Here is a 7,967-nt window from a genome sequence, read left to right on the forward strand (position 1 = left end):
ATTACCTATGTCCCTTCTGGGCCAAGCAGTGCAGAAATGCTGGGAAATTTCCAGCTCCAAGCCTCCCTAGCCCTCTGCTCAACAAAAACACTTTCAAGAGCCACAGGGTAAAGTTCTGACCCTTTTCCTACCTTTGTTTAAGGTTGTTGATGGGTTTGAACTGTGTGTGTGTGTGAGAGAGAGAGAAACCAGTGTATCTGAACAAGAATCTGGTTTTCACAGTAAATGGAAGGTGGAGTATTAGTATTGAGAGAAAACATGGGAGAGCTGGTCCGTGGTTCGAGACTGATGATCTGCTCCCGTTCCATCCCCTTATCCCAATCTGTCCATCTTTTGTCAATGGGTACAGCCAGGAAGCCTCTAACCTCCCAGGGTGGGGAATTCCAAAGGAAGGAACTTGTCTCAGACCTTCATGCTTTCTTTCTGAGACTCACCTGATTGTAGGTGGTCAGGGAGGTGTCCTTGCTGATTCTGGGCTGTAAACTCTAAGAACATCCAGGTTTTAATGCCTACCCTCTCTCCCTCCTTCCTGCCCCCTCACTTAACTTCCACCCCTTCTGACACAGGGACTGTTATTTCTCTTCCTCCACTACCCAACCCACTGAATTCCTCCTGCAGTTTGAATTCTGTTCCATCCCTTCTCTTCCTTATTCACCCTCACTCCCTGCTCTAATCGCCCTCTTGCCTCACCCCCGCCCCCCTCCACCTGGCTGTCACATACAGAATATGAAGATTCCAGGAAGCAGTCTGAATTAGAATATCATTGACATGCGTCATGAAATGTGTTGTTTTGTGGCAGCAGTATAGTGCAGTACATAATAAAAAACTATAAATTGCAATGAGAAATATATTTTTAAAAATTAAATACAATGTAAAAAGAGATCAAAAGTACATGGGTTCATTGTCCATTCAGAAATCTGATGGCAGAGGGGAAGAAGCTGTTCCTGAAATGTTGAGTCTTCAGGCTCCCTCCTTCCTGATGGTAGCAATGAGTAGAGGGCATGAGATGGAGGTGATGGGTGAGGCATCACATTTTGACGATGTCCTCAACACTGGGGAGGGTAGTGCCCAATATGGAGCTGGCTGGGTTTACAACTTTTTTCAATCCTTTGCAGTGGCCTCTCCATACCAGGCTGTGAAGCATCCAGTTAGAATGCTCTCCATGGTACATCTGTAGAAATTTGTGAGAGTATTTTGTGACATACCAATTCTTCTCAAACTCTTAATACAGAAAATGTTAATGCAGGAATATAGAATGAAAACTTTGTGCCATGGGTTAGGGGTATGAGGCAGTCTTCAACCTGAGGGCATCAACAACCGATTTTGTAACTCATGCTAGCCATTCCTCTGTTTCCCTCAAAAGTCTGGTGCAGTTGTGGATAGTGTGGTCAGCCTATGACATCTCACTGGCATCCTTTGAGGTCTGAGTTGCCAAGGCTGTTGTGATGACACCAAGCTGTGGGCCAGTGGACTCCCATGGGTCAGCTTGGGGGCTTCTCTATCTCTGAACAAGAGATGCCCCCCTCCCCTGGTGACCGGTCTGCACGGGGGGGGGGGGAATTCTAGCCTCTGTATTACCTAGATTTACTGGAATTTTACCTGGGTTTCAGCACCGAAGTTACAGGGAAAGGTTGAACAAGTTAGGTCTTTTATTCTTTGGAGCGTAGAAAGTTGAGAGGGGAATTGATAAGGGTATTTAAAATTATGAGGGGGATAGAGTTGATGTGGATAGGCTTTTTCCATTGAGAGTAGGGGAGATTCAAACGAGGACATGAGTTGAGAGTTAGGAGGCAAAAGTTTAAGGGTAACACGAGGGGGGATTTCTTTACTCAGAGAGTGGTAGCTGCATGGAAGGAGCTTCCAGTAGAAGTGGTAGAGGCAGGTTCTGTATTGTCATTTAAAGTAAAGTTGGATAGGTATATGGACAGGAAAGGAATGGAGGGTTATGGGCTGAGTGTGGGCCAGAGGGAATAGGGAATAGGGAAAAGCATTCAGCACGGACTAGAAAGGCTGAGTTGGCCTGTTTCCATGCTGTAATTGTTATATGGTTATATTTGACAGTGCAGTTTTCTCAAGAAAACCAGAAAATGCAATAAACTTTCACCAGAGCAGAACTGTTTTACTTTAAGAAATCAATTTTATTCATTAAAAATAATTGTTCTTACAGTAGTGTAGTGGTTAGTAGTAGGCAGCTGTCAATCCCAGGGGATCATGGGTTTGTGCCTCTGGTGGACTGTCCTCTCCAGGGGGCAAGCGTGGGTGGGAAGATTTGAAGAACCAGCTGTTGTCCATGCAGCGGGTTCCCCCTCTCCAAGTCACTGATGTAGGCCAAGGGAAAGGCAAGCACCAATACAGCTTGGCACCAGTGCCATCGCATAAGTTGCCAGAGTGAGGTTGTAAACAACATCGAACAGCCTTACACAAAGTACACTGCAGATGCTGTGGTCAAATCAACATGTACAACAATCAACAAATCAACGGATGCTGCTGGACCTGCTGAGTTCATCCAGCTTTTGTACGTGTTGATCAGACAGTCTTAGGGACCCCGGCTCTTCCTCGGGGTTTACTCCTGAAGCCTTTCCCAAGGCAGCGGAGATTTAAAATTGGAGTTTTCCTTCTCCTAGGTGGGCTGCTGTGCCCCACCTGCCCGAAGCAACTGGTTTTGAGGTGGAAAAGGTCCGCCTTTGCTCCTTCTCTTGTCAGTAGAAACAGTTCCGCTGGGCCTAGTAGCTAAGCCACACATGAAGGCCAGGAGTTGGTCTTGGTTGTCAGAGACTGTTAGTGACACACACCAATCAGAGCTTATACCCACTACCACCCCGGCTATGACAACCTTAGAAACCGGTGTAGTGGTTAGCGCAATGCAATTGCAGCTCAGGGCATTGGAGTTCTAAGTTCAACCTGGCATCCTCTGTAAAGACTTTGTACTTCTACCCCATGGAATTACAGGTTTTAACTGTACCGGTTAATTGGTCACTGTAAATTGTCCTATCATAAAGCCAGGGTTAAATTGGAGAGTAGCTGGGTGGTGCAGCTCAAAAGGCCTTTTATGCTCTGGATCTCAAAATAAAAATACAAAAACAGTTCATAGTTTTTATTACATTCCAAGTGTCTATACGTTCATGCTGTCAGGTCTATTCAGATGTAGTGCCATCAAGCATACACGTTCCGTATAGGAAGACCAAAGTTACACACATCGCCTCTTTGGATAATACACCCTTCTCTTGCTTGTGGAGATGTTCCACAGGACCCAGCCCCTCAGGAGAACCATGTTTCTTTTTGGAAGATTAGGTTTGTGCTGATATGGGAGATTACGTTTCAGTGAGATGGGACGGTAGCTAAGGGTCACTGCTGCTGAGCAAATGCAGTTGATCCTCGAAGACTGTAGCTGTCCGAACCCAAGGCGTGGTGTGGTCGAAATGGTTAAAACTAGTGCGTGTTGGGATACTTGACCATTCTGGAGCAGCTGGACTTAAGACTGCTGATGTGTGTTGAGAATAACCTTGGATGATAAGCGCAGAACCAGGAACTCAAATAAACAAGATACTAGGCCCCTGCAACCAGGAGGGAGGATGTGTCTGGGGGTGAATTATGAGTCCTGGTAATGGAACAGAGGACTATTAGACTCGTGTTGAGAGATAATTGACATGTCTTTTAAAGGATTGATCAAGTACTGACTGTGGGATGCTAAACAAAGTTACTTGAAGTTATTTATCTTACTTTATATGAGCTCATTAAAACCTAAAAATCAGAGTTCTGGTGGCGGTGGAGACTGCAGCAGACTCTCCATGATATTATGTTGATAAACTCTTAAAACGAAACTCGAAGTCGCTCTGGTCTTCTTAGTGTTACAACAACCCAAGGAGATAAGGTGTATAGAGTTGTCAAGAAATTGCACAGAAATAAATACAAAGGGAAACACTGGGGAAAAGTCAATCACACAGCAGCACATCATGTATCAGGAATGTTGGTGGCCAGTTTCTCTCCCAGTCTGTTGTAACTCAACCTATTGAGCTGAGAATGATACAGCCGGGTGCATTTAGTATGGCCCAACAGGAACACGTCACAATGAAGCAACATTCAATGAGGAGATTCTGCAGGGTGCTGGAAATCCACAGCAACACACACAAACTGCTGGAGGAACACAACAGGTCAGGCAGCATCTATGAAGGGGAATAAGCAGTTGAATTTTTGGAATGAACCCCTTCATCAGGACTAATGAAGGGTCTTAAGAACAAAGAAATGTACTGTACATTACAGGCCCTTCACAATGACCATGTAACCTACTCTAGAAACTGCCTAGAATTTCGTTTCTGCATAGCCCTCTATTTTTCTAAGCTCCATGTACCTATCTAAGAGGCTCTTAAAAGACCCTATAGTATCCACTTCCACTGGCAGTGCTTTCCACGCACCCACCATTCCCCAGTCTCGGCCCAACTCAACCCTCACCAGCCAGGATATGTCCTCTACTCATTTCTACCTTGCGGTACAGGAGCCTGAAGACACACACTGGATGATTTAGGAACCGTTTCCTTTCCTCTGCTGCCAGATTCCTGAACAGTCCATTATTAAGAGTTTATTATTCACCTCACAATGTTATTTTTATTTTTGTGATTTTTATGTCTTGCATAAAAATATTTTTTACCTTGAAGTCAAAACTACACATTTCAAGAAATATGACTATCAGAAATAGTAATGAACCACTGTCTAAAATACAGGGGCTCTGTGGATCTTTATTTCTATTTTCCAAGTGTACACATGGGTGAGAGACCGCATCACTGGAAACAGGTAGAGACAACAGTGTTTTTGTCATCGTTCACAGGATGCAGATGTGGCAGGCAATCTCAGCATTCACTATCCACACTATTGTTTGGCACATCTTGTCCATGAATTGAAGACACTTACGAGTTAACCATATGGTGTGGATCCAGAGTCACTTACAGACTGGGTCAGGAAATAACAACAGATTTCCTGCACAAACAACCACCAGTGAACCAGATGTGGTCTCATAACAAACTTCTCATTTGCAACCAGCATTTTTTTATTCCACAATTCTTCAATCACTTGAATTGAAATTCCCAGCTCCAACGAAGAGTTCAAAAGGTCCAGATCTCAGTGGACTAACTATTACAGGAATCTGATCTCACTGTGACGACATCTTGGGAACATTCAGGAGGGATTCAAAGTTGAACAATGCCGATATTTCACCAAAACTCCCAGATAGTAGGTGCGGAGTAGGTCATTCAGCCCTTTAAGCCAGCACTGCCATTCACTGTGATCATGGCTGATCATCCACAATCAGTACCCCATTCCTGCCTTCTCCCCATACCCCTTGACTCCGCTATCTTTAAGAGCTCCATCTAACTCTTTCTTGAAAGCATGCAGAGTATTGGCCTCCACTGCCTTCTGAGGCAGAGCATTCCACAGATCCACGACTCTCAGGGTGAAAAAGTTTTTCCTCAACTCCGTTCTAAATGGCTTACCCCTTATTGTTAAACTGTGGCCTCTGGTTCTGGACTCCCCCAATATCGGGAACATGTTTCATGTCCAATCCCAATAATCTTGGATGTTTCAATTGGATCCCCTCTCATCTTTCTAAATTCCAGTGCATCCTAGCCCAGTTACTCCAATCTTTCAACATATGACAGTCCCGCCATCCTGGGAATTAATCTCGTGAACCTATGCTGCACTCCCTCAATAGCAAGAATGTGCTTCCTCAAATTTGCAGACCAAAACTGCACACAATACACCAAGTGTGGTCTCACCTGGGCCCTGTACAACTGCAGAAGGACCTCTTTGCTCCTATACTCAACTCCCCTTGTTATGAAGGCCAACATGCCTTTAGCTTTCTTCACTGCCTGCTGTACCTGCATGCTTTCTTTCAATGACTGATGAACAAGGACACCGAGATCTCGTTGTACTTCCCCTTTTCCTAACTTGACACTATTCAGATAGTAATCTGCCTTCTTGTTCTTGCCACCAAAGTGGATAACCTCACATTTATCCACATTAAACTACATCTGCCCACTTACTCAACCTGTCCAAGTAACCCTGCATTCTCATAACATCCTCTTCACATTTCACACTGCCACCCAGCTTTGTGTCATCTGCAAATTTGCTAATGTTACTTTTAATCCCTTCATCTAAATCATTAATGTATATTGTAAATAGCTGTGGTCCCAGCACTGAGCCTTGCGGTACCCCACTAGTCACTGCCTGCCATTCTGAAAAAGACCCATTTATCCCTACTCTTTGTTTCCTGTCTGCCAACCAATTTTCTATCCATGTCAGTACTCTGCCCCCAATACCATGTGCTCTAATTTTGCCCACTAATCTCCTATGTGGGACCTTATCAAAGGCTTTCTGAAAGTACAGATACACTACATCCACTGGCTCTCCCTTGTCCATTTTCATAGTTACATCCTCAAAAAATTCCAGATGATTAGTCAAGCATGATTTTCCCTTCATAAATCCATGCTGACTCGGACCGATCCTGTTACTGCTATCCAAATGTGTCACTATTTCATCTTTTATAATTGACTCCAGCATCTTCCCCACCACTGATGTCAGGCTACCTGGTCTATAATTCCCTGTTTTCTCTCTCCCTCCTTTCTTGAAAAGTGGGATAACATTAGCTACCTTCCAATCCACAGGAACTGATCCTGAATCTATAGAACATTGGAAAATGATTACCAATGCATCCACAATTTCTAGAGCCACCTCCTTAAGTACCCTGGGATGCAGACCATCAGGCCCTGGGGATTCATCAGCCTTCAGTCCCATCAGTCTACCCAACACTATTTTCTGCCTAATGTGAATTTCCTTCAGTTCCTCCGTTACCCTAGGTCCTCTGGCCACTATTACATCTGGGAGATTGTTTGTGTCTTCCCTAGTGAAGACAGATCCAAAGTACCTGTTCAACTCGTCTGCCACTTCCTTGTTCCCCATAATAAATCCACCCGTTTCTGTCTTCAATGGCCCAATTTTGGTCTTATCTAATTTTTTCCTCTTCAAATACCTAAAGAAGCCTTTACTATCCTCCTTTATATTCTTGGCTAGCTCACCTTCGTACCTCATCATTTCTCCCCGTATTGCCTTTTCAGTTATCTTCTGTTGCTCTTTAAAAAGTTTCCCAATCCTCTAGCTTCCTGCTCACCTTTGCTATGTTATACTTCTCTTTTATTTTTATACTGTCCTTGACTTCCACTGTCAGCCACAGTCGCCCCCTACTTCCCTTAGAATCTTTCTTCCTCTTTGGAACGAACTGATTCTGTATGATTCTAAAGGCGAGCTAAAGGCTCTGAACCCAAACTTGCACTGATCAGCTTATCGCAGGAGAGTTCTGGATGTGCCAAGGTGCCATGGATGGGTTTGATTTTGAGAGGGTCCTCACTCCCATGTCCCACCCGGTGTTAATACTGGTCTAGGTCTAAACACTGGGGAATCTCTGACTCAAAGGATTCCAATTTTCCTGTCCAGTTTCTGAATAGACTCACTAACAGGCTCAGCACTAACTCATTGCATTTCTCCCCTGTCACTGTCCACCCCCCCCCCCCCGCCAGTGCAGTTCTCTCCCATCACCACCCCAGTGCACCCCCCCCCCACACCAGTGAGGCTCTCTCTCACTGATCCCCCAGTGCAGCTCCCTCATACCACTGCACCCCCCCCCAGTGCAGCTCCCTCCTACCACTGCACCCTCCCCATCCCCAGTGCGGCTCCCTCCTACCACTGCACCCCCCACCCGTCCCCAGTGCGGCTCCCTCCTACCAGTGCACCCCCCACCCGTCCCCAGTGCGGCTCCCTCCTACCAGTGCCCCCCCCACCCGTCCCCAGTGCGGCTCCCTCCTACCACTGCACCCCCCCACCCGTCCCCAGTGCGGCTCCCTCCTACCACTGCACCCCCCACCCGTCCCCAGTGCGGCTCCCTCCTACCAGTGCCCCCCCCCGTCCCCAGTGCGGCTCCCTCC

Source organism: Hypanus sabinus, chromosome 21 (assembly GCF_030144855.1).
Source record: "Hypanus sabinus isolate sHypSab1 chromosome 21, sHypSab1.hap1, whole genome shotgun sequence".
Taxonomy (NCBI): Eukaryota; Metazoa; Chordata; class Chondrichthyes; order Myliobatiformes; family Dasyatidae; genus Hypanus; species Hypanus sabinus.